The following is a 13,543-nucleotide window of genomic DNA, read 5'->3' as shown; positions in this document are numbered from 1 at the left end:
GTGAATCAGTTATACGTATACATATGTTCCCATATCTCTTCCCTCTTGCATCTCCCTCCCTCCCACCCTCCCTATCCCAACCCTCTAGATGGTCACAAACCACAGAGCTGATCTCCCTGTGCTATGTGGCTGCTTCCCACTAGCTATCTATTTTATGTTTGGTAGTGTATATATGTCCATGCCACTCTCTCACTTTGTCACAGCTTACCCTTCCCCCTCCCCATATCCTCAAGTCCATGCTCTAGTAGGTCTGTGTCTTTATTCCCATCTTACCCCTAGGTTCTTCATGACCTTTTTTTTTTTTTTTCCCTTAGATTCCATATATATGTGTTAGCATACGGTATTTGTTTTTCTCTTTCTGACTTACTTCACTCTGTATGACAGACTCTAGGTCCATCCACCTCATTACAAATAACTCAATTTCGTTTCTTCTTATGGCTGAGTAATATTCCATTGTATATATGTGCCACATCTTCTTTATCCATTCATCTATTGATGGACACTTAGGTTGCTTCCATGTCCTGGGTATTGTAAATAGAGCTGCAGTGAACATATTAGTACATGACTCTTTTTGAATTATGGTTTGCTCAGGGTATATGCCCAGTAGTGGGATTGCTGGATCATATGGTAGTTCTATTTGTAGTTTTTTTAAGGAACCTCCATACTGTTCTCCATAGTGGCTGTATCAATTTACATTCCCACCAACGGTGCAAGAGGGTTCCCTTTTCTCCACACCCTCTCCAGCATTTATTGTTTCTAGATTTGTTTTGTTTTGTTTTGTTTTGCGGTACGCGGGCCTCTCACTGTTGTGGCCTCTCCCGCTGCGGAGCACAGGCTCCAGACACGCAGGCTCAGCAACCATGGCTCACGGGCCCAGCTGCTCCACGGCATGTGGGATCTTCCCGGACCAGGGCACGAACCCGTGTCCCCTGCATCGGCAGGCGGACTCTCAACCACTGCGCCACCAGGGAAGCCCTGTTTCTAGATTTTTTGATGATGGCCATTCTGACAGGTGTAAGATGATATCTCATTGTAGTTTGGATTTGCATTTCTCTAATGATTAATGATGTTGAGCATTCTTTCATGTGTTTGTTGGCAGTCTGTATATCTTCTTTGGAGAAATGTCTATTTAGGTCTTCTGCCCATTTTTGGATTGGGTTGTTTGTTTTTTTGTTATTGAGCTGCATGAGCTGCTTGTAAATTTTGGAGATTAATCCTTTGTCAGTTGCTTCATTTGCAAATATTTTCTCCCATTCTGAGGGTTGTCTTTTGGTCTTGTTTATGGTTTCCTTTGTTGTGCAAAAGCTGTTAAGTTTCATTAGGTCCCATTTGTTTATTTTTGTTTTTATTTCCATTTCTCTAGGAGGTGGGTCAAAAAGGATCTTGCTGTGATTTATGTCATAGAGTGTTCTGCCTACATTTTCCTCTAAGAGTTTGATAGTGTCTGGCCTTACATTTAGGTCTTTAATCCATTTTGAGTTTATTTTTGTGTATGGTGTTAGGGAGTGTTCTAATTTCATACTTTTACATGTAGCTGTCCAGTTTTCCCAGCACCACTTATTGAAGGGGCTGTCTTTTCTCCATTGTATATTCTTGCCTCCTTTATCAAAGATAAGGTGACCATATGTGTGTGGCTTTATCTCTGGGCTTTCTCTCCTGTTCCATTCATCTGTATTTCTGTTTTTGTGCCAGTACCATACTGTCTTGATTACTGTAGCTTTGTAGTATAGTCTGAAGTCAGGGAGCCTGATTCCTCCAGCTCCGTTTTTCGTTCTCAAGATTGCTTTGGCTCTTCGGGGTCTTTTGTGTTTCCATATGAATTGTGAAATTTTTTGTTCTAGTTCTGTGAAAAATGCCAGTGGTAGTTTGATAGGGATTGCATTGAATCTGTTTTTTTTTTGTTTGTTTGTTTTTGTTTTTTTTTTGCGGTAGGCGGGCCTCTCACTGTTGTGGCCTCTCCCCTTGCAGAGCACAGGCTCCGGACGCGCAGGCTCAGCAGCCATGGCTCACGGGCCCAGCCGCTCTGCGGCATGTGGGATCTTCCCAGACCGGGGCACGAACCCGTGTCCCCTGCATCGGCAGGCGGACTCTCAACCACTGCACCACCAGGGAAGCCCTTGAATCTGTTTTTTGCTTTGGGTAGTAGAGTCATTTTCACAATGTTGATTCTTCCAGTCCAAGAACACGGTATATCTCTCCATCTATTTGTATCATCTTTAATTTCTTTCATCAGTGTCTTATACTTTTCTGCATACAGGTCTTTTATCTCCTTAAGTAGGTTTATTCCTAGATAGTTTATTCTTTTTGTTGCAGTGGTAAATGGGAGTGTTTTCTTAATTTCACTTTCAGATTTTTCATCATTAGTGTATAAGAATGCCAGAGATTTCTGAGCATTAATTTTGTATCCTGCTACTTTACCAAATTAATTATGGCAGTTTTGACTGGAATTACTGTTTTCTTGGGTATTAGTCAAGGTTGAATCAGGAAAACAGAAACCATAATAGTTATTTTCTCAGAGAAAATCCAATATAAAGAACTGTTTAACCAGTTATTAGAGGACTGAAAGGGAAAAATAGAACACACATTGTATGTGTTTCTACATATTTAAATATTTAAATGAAAGATCATCTACCCAGAATGTGAAACTTGATCAGTAGAGTATTAATCATATTTCTGGAGCTTGTGTATCTTAATTCCAAAGGCTCATACTGCTAGAAAATTATAATTTAATATACTAACACATACACACACACGGTCATTCAACTCTTTACAATTCAATTTTTTAAAAACAGTTTTTGCCTGCTAAAACATTTATCATCATATCTGTTATATTACCAATGAGACATCTGTGACATCACATGATTATCCATTCTGACCTATGCTGTTGAGGTAAAGAAGTAGAGATATACAATAAGAGGGCTATATTTACCTGTGGGTCCTTAAGAGCCCATCTCCAGCTACCTCAGTGTCTCCTTCCCATATACCTTCACTAGTCCCCTATTCATGAGATAGAGGCATGCGGGGAGGTGACCTCTTGATCACATTTTGGGAACTGCCTGATAAGGGGAGAGAAGGCAGTGAAAACATGAATTTTATGGTAACATTTTGGTGCTTGGGCCAGACTCCCTGCCAGGTCCTGGAGAGATGCATCAAGGTCTCGGTCAGGTAGCTGTGTTCAGAAAGTGTATTTAACAAGACTTTCTGAAATAGGGCTTAACAGTGTTAGAATCCTGACTCACAGTTGGCTTCTTTCTTCAATAACCTCTATGGTGAGGAAATAAAAAATGAGCATGGAACTTGATCGAGTTAGAAGGCCTGTGTGATATATTTGATTGAACCCTGGAGGCTCCAAGTTTAGGCACGTCTGGGGCCTGTGCTGGGGACAGTGAGAGTTTGCATTCATTTCCAGCTTTACTGCATGGTGGTCAAAGAATATGACGTGTATAATTTTTGCTTCTATAGCACTGAGATTTTCTCATTAGCCCTTTCTTGAACAGTGCATTATCTACTGGTAGGATTCTAAGTGTATATATATGTTTTTATCATGTTTTGTTATTTAAAAAATTTTAATGTTTGAATAGGTAATATACTTGTGATTCAGCATTCAAGTGGTACATAAGGGTATATAGAGTGAAAAGTCTCCTCATCTCTGTCCTCTAGCCAACCAGTTATCCTCCCCAAAGGCAGTAAATATTATGAGTTTTTCCTGTATCCTTCTAAGATATTACATTATGAATTTGCAGGGAATTACGCATGTATTTTTTCTCATTTTTCAACAAATGGTAGCATACTTTAGACACTCTTCTCTGTCTTGTTTCTGTTTAGTAATATATGTTACAGATCGTGCTAAGTCAGTAAAAGAGAACATTCTCATTCTCTTTTACAACTGCACAGTATTCCATTGTATGGAAGTATCATAATTCATGTAATCTGTCCCTTATTGATGGACGTTTGGCTGTTACCAGAATTTTGCTGTTACAAATAATACTGCAATAAATAAACTGCTGTAGTTAAGTTTATGTACATAAATTATTTTATTCATGTTCAAATATACCCACAGAGTATTATTAGAAATGGAATTAGTGAGTCTGTGTTCACGAAAACCTTGTTTTCCAGCCGTGTGTCTCCTTGACTGCTCACACAACTACCACATACATTCACACAGAACACTTCACTTCTGACACTTCTGGTCACCAAATACGTGGAGTTTTTTACCCCATCAAGCAATTCTCTGTGACACCAGCTGGTAGTCTATAATTTAACTCAATTCTGACACTATCTACCTGGAGAGCGCATCAGATCTGAGAGGTTAAGGGCTCAGTCTCCGAAGGCTGCCCTCCGCCCAACTTCAGATGCCAGTTACAACTAGTAGGTCCCCAGGTTACCCACAGCCACAACCCCCTCCTCAGGCTCCATTAATTTGCTTGAACGTCTCACAGAACTTAGGGAAATGCTTACTTTAGGTTTACCAGTGTATTAGAGGACATGATAAAGGATACAGATCAACAGCCAGATGAAGAGATACCTAGGGTGAGGTCTGGGAGGGTCCCAAGTGCAGGAGCTTCTGTTTCTGTGGAGTTGGGGTGCATCACCTTCCTGGTATGTGGATGTGTTCACCCACTTGGAAGCTCCTGGAACCCCATGCTTTTGGAATTTTATGGAGGCTTCCTCACGTAGGCAGGATGGAGCATTAACTCCATTTCCAGCCCCCATACCCTCTCTGGAGGATGGGGTGGAGGCTGAAAATCCTAAGCTTCTAATCATGGCTTGGTCTTTGTAGTGACCAGCTCCATCCAGGAGCCATCCAGGCCCACCTCGAGTCACCTCGTTAGAATAAAAGATGCTCCTAGTGCTCTTATCACGTAGGTAATGACAAGATTTTTTTAGGAACGGGGAGGGAGGGGGCAGAGACCAATATATATTTTTTCTATTATCTCACAGGTTCTAATTTCACAATTTGAAAATTTGATAAACATTGCCAGATTAATTCCTATGGATGTTACTAACACCTACCAGCAATGTATCAAAGTGCCTGTTTCCTCACAGAATCAGCAGCGTGGGGTATTATCACACTTTTGTATCTTTGGCCATTCTGACTCATGAAAAATGGTATCTCGGTTTACTTTTAAATTTGCATGTCTCTTATTACAACTCAGTTCTTTTAAGAGGCATTTGTATTTTTCTTTCTATGAACTGGCTACTCATACCAATTTTTTATTACATTGTTAGTCTTTTTTTCTTATTGATTTGTAAGAACTCTATTAGAGAAATAAGGCCTTGTTTGTAATAAGAACTTCAAATATTATCTCCAGTTTTTCAATTGTCTTTTGACTTTGCTTAGAATGGACTTGCCAGGCAGAGATAATTTTTATTTAGTGAAATTTATTTATTTATTTGTTTATGCTATTATTTTTATAACTCTTGGGTTCTACGTCACTCCCAGAAAGGCTTTCCATACTTTAAGAGTATATTAAAAAGTCTATCATGGCTCTCCAAGTACTTTCATGGTTTCAATTTAAACATTTAAATATTTGATCCATGTGGATTATATTCTGGTACAAAGTGTGAGATATGGGTCCAACATTACTTTTTTTTAGATTGCTACCACCATTCTTATCTATTTATATAATTTATAATATAAGCAAATATATGTTATATTCATATATCGTTTGTATATAACCATAGTATATTATATATATTTTTAATAGTATTCATATTCCTTATATTCACATTTATATTTGGTCTGCTTTGATATGCCCAATAAAATAATAAAGAGGTAAGTTAGTCTTATATTGCTATTGTCTGTATGTCAATTTCTCCCTATATTTCTGGGATGGTTTATTTTACATGTTAACTTGGCTAGGCTATGGTTCACATTTGTTTGGTTAAACCCTAGTCTAGATGTTGCTGTGAAGGTATCTGTGGATGGGATTAACATTCGCAGTCAGTTGACTTTAACTAAAGCAGATTATCTCCATTATGTGGGTGGGCAGCATCCAGTCAGTTGAAGGCCTTAAGAGCAAAGACTGAGGTTTCCCAAAGAAGAAGAAATTTTGTCACAAGACTGCAATATAGGAACTCTGCCTGAGTTTTCAGGCTGCTAGCCTGCCCTGCAGATCTTAGTGTCAAGCCTGCAACAACTCTTATCTGAGTTTCTAGCCTGTTGGCCCTCCCCTACAAATCTATAGACCTTGGACTTGCTTGCTAGTCCCCACAATGACATGAGCCAAGTCCTTCAAATAAATCTCTCTCTATTAGCTTTGTTTGTATGGAGAACCCTGACTAATACAATTTCTAATAGCTTTCCTTTATATATTTTGATAATATGATAGTCTGGCATTGAACGTCAAGACAATGAGAATTGTGTTTGTACCCTTTTACTAATATAAAACTAACTCTCTTTGCCTGATTAATGCTTTTTGTCTTGATTCAATAATATTGCCAAATCCTCCCCCTCCCATTTTTTTTTTTTTTGGTCTGCATTTGTCTAATATACCTTTGCCTGTTTTTTACTTTGTAACATACTATTGTCATTTTTTAAATAGTATGTCTCCTGTAACTAGATTATACTTAAATTTCTTCTAGTCAACCAAGTCTTTTAATAGGGGATTTACATTTTGAAATTCTAAAATCTTTGGTTTTAGGCCATTTTGTTCTGTGACTTATTTATTAACATTTCTCTGCCATTTTCTTTATTTTCAGTTTTGTTTTTATCTTCTCCATTGTTTTAGAAAGTATTTTATTCTATTAGTTGAAAGCAGTTAATTAGAGGAAGGGGAAACCTGTACTTTTTACTACACCTTTCTATTTGCTGAATTGATACAGTAAATATATTAGGTGGCATGGACCTTTAAGTTTTTCAAAAGCTTTTTTAAACTTATTTTTATCTAATTGCTAGGTCCAGAGTGAAACAGCATATTTTTTTATAATGAATTTTAAAAAATATTTATTTGGCTGCGTCAGGTCTTTGTTGCGGCACGTGGGATCTTCCTGGCATGTGGGATCTTTCGTTGTGGCCAGCAGGCTCTATTGTGGCTCACGAGCTGCAGGGTGTGCAGGCTCAGTAGTTGCGGCATGCGGGCTTAGTTGCTCCACAGCATGTGGGATCTTAGTTCCCCGACCAGAGATCGAACCCGCCTCGCCTGCACTGGAAGGCAGATTCTTAACCACTCGACCACCAGGGAAGTCCCAAAAGAGCATAGTTTGAATCATGCTTTTGAGATACAGAACTTAGCACATTTTATCTTTACCTCCTTCCACATTCTAACCCATGAAAATGTTAACGCAGGTTTTAAGATTCACATACTTTTTTCCTATTTAAAAAAATTCAGAACTCTATTTGAGAAAAAATATTTAGATATAGTATTATAATTAAGTATGATGTAATTATTTAGATGCATTTCTGTTTTGGCTTGACAAGGCTCCCCTCTGTGACTTCCCCATTCTTGAGCTTTTTTTTTTTAACTCCATCTCTTGGTTGGTTGAAAAATATTGTAAACAAATTTTTTCAAGAAGGTGATATATTTTATGAACCCTTAAATAGCAGAGTGTTTTTCTGACATCTTTATACCTGAAAATCAATGCAGATGAATACTACCCTAGATATGAGAAGTCAGACAGACTGATGTTTGTTTCTATCTGGGCAATCTGATCTCATTTTTTTGCCTGAACAATTATAGACACTTTAATATTGTAGCTTAAAACTTTTGCCATGATGTGTCCAATTGTGAGTCCCCTTTTATTGATTTTGCCTAGAACACAGTAGGCTCTTTCAGTCAACATACATTGTTCTTCAACAGAGGAAATTTCTGCTTTATTTTATTTTTATTATGTCTCTTCCATTTGCCTTTGTTCCTCTTTTAAGAATTCAAATTATCCACATGTTGGTTCTCCATTTTATCCATTCTTCCTCCACAGCTATCTTCTTCTCTCTTATTGATTCCATCGCTGTCTTTTTACACTCCATTCAATACCTTAGCATTAGCTTTGTCTTGACACCAATTTCAATTTTCTGCCAGATGAATTTTCCTCTTTACTGTCTCCATTGTGTTTGATTTTGTTCCTACTTTTTCAGAGTACTTGTTCATTTTCCTTACCCTATGTGTCTCTCTTTTCATTTCATCCTGTTGGATTTTCATATCAGTCCCACCCCTTCATTCTTTCTGTTTCTTTTTTGCAGAAGCTTTAAGGATGTTAACAGGTTTCTAAAATTTTTTCCTGGATTATCCTGGTGAAGAAGAGTTCTCATTTCATTCATTTTTTTTGTAGATGCTGTGCTCTTCCTCTAGCCTTAGTTGACTATTCTCCTTACCCTCAAATAAGACAAGGTTTTCTGTGGGCTCAATATCTGTCTACAAGTGATTGAGCCGCTTAGCCTGGGACCCACCTATGGAAGTAGTGACAGAATCTCCATATCAAGTCTGTAGCTGGCGGGCTACACACAGTCTGACTTTACCTTTTGTATCTCTTCTTTACTAATGTGATACATAGCACAATACAGTTCCCAGCAAGGACTTCTCTCAGGGACCTTTAAGAAGCTGGCCTTTCCTTAGAGTTTTGAGCAGGACTGGCTACATAATCTGTGGGAAATTTACACACAAAATGAGACTGTGGGGCCCCTTGTTCAAAAATTAAGAATTTCAAGACAGTGACAACAGAGCATTAAACAAACATGAGGCCCTTCTTATCATCATGGGGCCCTGTGCAACTGTACAGGTTGCACACTCATGAAGCCGGCCATGGTTATGGGGACTGCACCTTAATAAATGTAAGTCTACTCCCTTTTCCTCCCAATCCCTCTCCTATTTTCTGCCCACTTGTTTTGTCTATCTGCCTAGATAAACAGGGAATAGAGGGGTCTAGAGGATTTGGAGTGGAGGTGGGGGTGGGGATCAGTTTTCTGCTGAGCATCCTTGAAAAGTAGAGAAATTGACATCTCATGTTGGTTTAGACACTGACTCTGAGTTGGGAGGCAGATAGTGGGTCATCAGGGGATAGGGTGTGGGCCTTAAAAAAGTGGCTTACTACCTTTTTCAGTCAGTGTGTTGAGGAAATGAAGCCAAGGTAATTCATGACTGGGATTTTCTTAATCCAGCCATTTAGGGCCATCTGCCTCATAATTAACATCAATTTCACCCAGATCCAAGCCTTAGGTTACCTGTCAGTTTTAGTCTTTAATATTGTGAAATCTTGTCTGTTTTTTCTAGGGAATGTTTTGGAGAAGTTAGGCCGGGATATATTTGGGGGCAAAAGGCAATATATCATTTTGAACTGGATGTCCCCATGGAACAAGGTAGCTAGGCCAGGGGTTGGCAAACTTCTTCTATATGGGACCAGATAGTAAATATTTCAGATCTTGCAGGTCAAGAGGCAAAATTAGAGATGTTAGGTACCTATATAACAAGAGAGGAAACAAATTTCCACAAATATTTTATTGATGTTTAAAATGTAATAGTAATACTTGAGTGTAGTTTTTTTTTGGCCTCATCAGGCACCTTGTGGGATCTTAGTTCCCTGACTAGGGGTCAAACCCGAGCCCCTGGCAGAGGAAGTGTACAGTCCTAACCACTGCACTGCCAGGGAATTCTCTTGAGTGCAGTTTCTGCTAATACAGGTCTACTAATGAGAATAGGATTCTTTGTTTTTTGAATACATTTTGCTTAATTAGGGTTCAAAATTAGTATTCCTTATCATCTCTCTTATAGTTTGCAAATGTTCATCTGTTAATGCTGATCTGTAATGGGATTTTATGTATTTCATTTTTGAAAATGTCTTTCCATATAGATAGGCACTGCTAAACACTGACATCAATCCATGTGCATATGATTTTAATTGAGCATATTCATTGCATGGAAGGCATTTATAGAATTCTATTAGATTCTTCTCTTGATATTTGCATTTTAGTATGTCATTACATTGCAGATTAATCACCTTCAATTGATGGTTAGGTAGAAACTCCTCAATTGCACAGTTAAATGAATTTTGAAATATAGAAATTTCCTTTGCACTTGCATTGCTGTCTCAAAAGTGCTGCTTGGAATGTAGTTTGAGCTTGGAAAATATATCTGCTGCAGATTTCTATAGGAATGGATAATATGCTTCTTATTTTAACTTTTGATAGCATGGAAGTGTATAAAGTGGCTTGACATTACTTGTAGTTCAAGCATCGTTACTCATCATCAAAATGATTTTACTGAAGTATGTTTCATGTATAAGTGTTGTTTTACTGTGTAATTGGTGAAATTCATTAAGACATATTATCAAGTCTCCCACAAAAGCTAATTTCCAAAGCCATTCATAGTTTGATTATAGTGGTTGAAGGCTGTTCTTCTCATTCAATAATTCTCAGTTTTGCTCTGGAGCTGAAAAGAATCACAATCAAACAATAAGAACTGTGGTGTGATAGAACAAGTCAGGATATTCAGCTTCTACTTCTGATAAAAATTCACGGAACTGATGATGGTTCAAGCCATGAGAATGAATGAAGTTACCATTGCCACTACTGGTTCAGTAACACACGATAAGTTCAAATATTACCACAAAGTCATCACTGATGAATAATACAATAAATAGCCATAGGCTTTAAACACCTTACATTTTCATAAGGTTTGTTTTTTGTTCAAATAAGCATTTTTCTGTTTTACACATATTTTACTACCACCGCTTGTAACACATCTTAGCAGGTTCCTCTTCATGTTGTATGGAATCAGTACTTTTTCAGCTTCTTTGAAAATATTTCCCCCTGTAGTTGTTCCATGCAGACTATTCACAGAAGCTAGTTCTTCAGTCATTTCAAACAAGGCCTTTACTCCTCAAATGAACAACTTAGTATTACCTGTTAACTCATAAAGAGCCAAGGAAAACCACTCAGTTAATTGTTTTGGTTTTTAATTGACTTGATGCTGCTCCCAATGTCCTCAACTCTTCAAGCAACTGTTCTAGCTGAAAGTCTAATAGTCTTAAATTTATTTTCTCTGGACACATTACTTTGGCTGTTGCAATCAAACACAATTTAATTAAACAGCTTTTCTTATTTGGCTAAGAAATGAGTCACTCAGAAAATTACTTTGATTGCAGCCTCATATTCATTTTTTATTTTTGTGAAGAAATTCTGCTGTGACAAAATATTCTGTTTTAAATTCTCTAATTGTTCTCACTGTTGCTTTCTTGTCAGTTGGGAATATTGTGATGAGTATAGTCTGATAATGTTGACATATATTGTATTCTTTTAGTAAAACTGTACTTATTGCATAATAAATGCTTGGCTATCAAATTTGATAACAAAATAGTCCACACTCCACTGTGCATTAAAAGCATTACATATGAAGTCCTTTTTCTCTTTTTTCTGGTTTTGACATAATAGGTATGTACTGGTAATAAAAAAAAGTCATGGTGTTATATGTGTGGCACTTGAAACACTGCCAAGTTATTGCAGCATCACTGTGATTTGTAGGGCACTAAGCAGCAGTGTGAAGAGATGAGAGCACCACGTACGTTCTCTATTGCAACTATTCAACTCTGTGTTGTTTTGTGAAAGTAGCCATAGATGATACATAAATGAGTGGGCATGACTGTGTACCAGTAAAGCTTTATTTATGCATACCCAAATTTGAATTTCATTTAATTTTAATGTGTGATGAAATGGCTGTACAAATATAGGTGGTATGCTGGATTTGGCCTGTAGGTTAGGGTTTTCTGATCCCTGGTCTAGCAAAGGGGCTAGACCAGCCAGCTAGTCAATATTCTTTGAGCTTGGTGCCAGATGCTGAGCCCAGGTGAAAGGAAATCTGTTTAAAGTAGCAGCACTAACACCACTAGCAACCCTACTATTTATGTGCCTAAAATGACAATAACCATTGGTATGATTCTTTAGTAAGCCTTACTGGACTCTTCATGGTTCTGCCTACTTTTCCAACTTCAACTCCCAATTCTTTCCTTACCCTTTTGGTCACAGCCATGCTCACCTTCTTGAATTTACCAGAACTCTCATACTCTTAGGCATCTGTGCTTTTGCAGATCTGTTGCTGTCTCTGCCGGGAAGACACCCACCCCTGTATCCACCCTCTAGCTCCCAACAATCCATCTTTTATTCTCTAGGAGCTTTATCTGGTACCTCTAGGTTGATAAAGTTGCCTCTTCTCATCCACAGAAATTTGGGTAAAGCTTATAGCACTCATCACTCTATTTTATAGTATAAAATTTATTTATACAACTCTCTAAGTAAGAGTTCAGGACAGGGACTGTGTCAGCTTGGAAAGTTTTCAGCCATTATTTCTTTGCATACCATTTGGGCTCTGACCTATTTCTCCTCTCCTTCTGGGACTCTGATGACACAGATGTGAGATCTTTTGTTATCTTCCCGTAGATTTCTGAGGCTCTGGTTTTTTTCTGTTTCTTTTTTTGGTGTTGTTGTTGTTTGTTTGTTTTTTCCAGTCTATTTTCTCTCTGTTGTTCAGATTGGGTAATTTCTATTATTCTGTCTTGAAGATCTCTTTTTCCTTTATCCCCTCCATTCTGATGATGAGCCCATACATTGAGTTTTAAATTGTGGTTATTAATTTTTCAGTTCTAAATTGTCCATTTGTTTCTTCTTTGTATATTCTATTTCTTTGCTGAAACTTCCCATTTCTCTGCTAAGACTTTCTGGTTTTTCATTTGTTTAGAATGGATTCATAATTGCCATTGAAACATTTTTATGACTGCTTTAAAATCCTTGGCAGATAATGTGAACATCTGATTCACCTTAGTGTTCACATCTGTTGATTATCTTGTCTAATTAATGTTGGGGTTATCCTGGTTCTTGGTATGAGTGATTTTTCATTGAAACCTGGACATTGTGGGTATTATACATCTAAATATTGTGTTTTAGCAGGTCTCTTCTGACATCACTCTGTTGGGGAAGGGAAAGCACTGTGTTGTTACTGCCAGGTAGGAGTGGAAGTCCAAGTTCCCCAGTCAACCTTGATTGACACTGGTGGAGGGGGAGGGTCTCCCTGTTACCACTGGGTGTGAATGAAAGTTTTGGCTCCCCACTAGGCCTCCCTTGATACCACCATGTCTGGAGGTGTAGGAGTGCCTCATTACTGTTCCCCACATTGCTTCCACTGACACCACGGGAGTGGTGGCTTTGTTACCACTGGGCATTGTAAAAGTTCTGACCCTCCAGTAGGCCTCCTCTGACACCACCTCAGCAAGGAAGGAGTGATGCCTCATTACTGCTGGGTGGGGGTGGAAGCCCAGGCTCCCCAGTGTGGTGGTGGGGGGTAGGATTGGGGATGCCTCACTACAGCTTGGTAAGGGTAGTCTTGGCTCCTGATGGGTGTGGCTTCTTCCAGAAGAAGTCCCCAAACTATTCTGACACTGAAGTTTTTCAAACAGGTGAAAGTCTGTCTGTACTTGGCTCCTTATCTCCCCTCAACTCTAACCCTATATTTATGTCATCAATGTGTTTGGACATGAGTTGGATAATCTTTATGACACCGGTAGGTGCAGGAAGAGCTGAATTTATTTTTGATCCTGATTTAAAGGATAAGTATAGTTCTAT

Source organism: Mesoplodon bidens (assembly GCF_964165515.1).
Source record: "Mesoplodon bidens genome assembly, chromosome: X".
In the NCBI taxonomy this organism is placed as follows: domain Eukaryota; kingdom Metazoa; phylum Chordata; class Mammalia; order Artiodactyla; family Ziphiidae; genus Mesoplodon; species Mesoplodon bidens.
The sequence above is the reverse complement of the archived record's forward strand: the minus strand, read 5'-3'. Positions refer to the sequence as shown.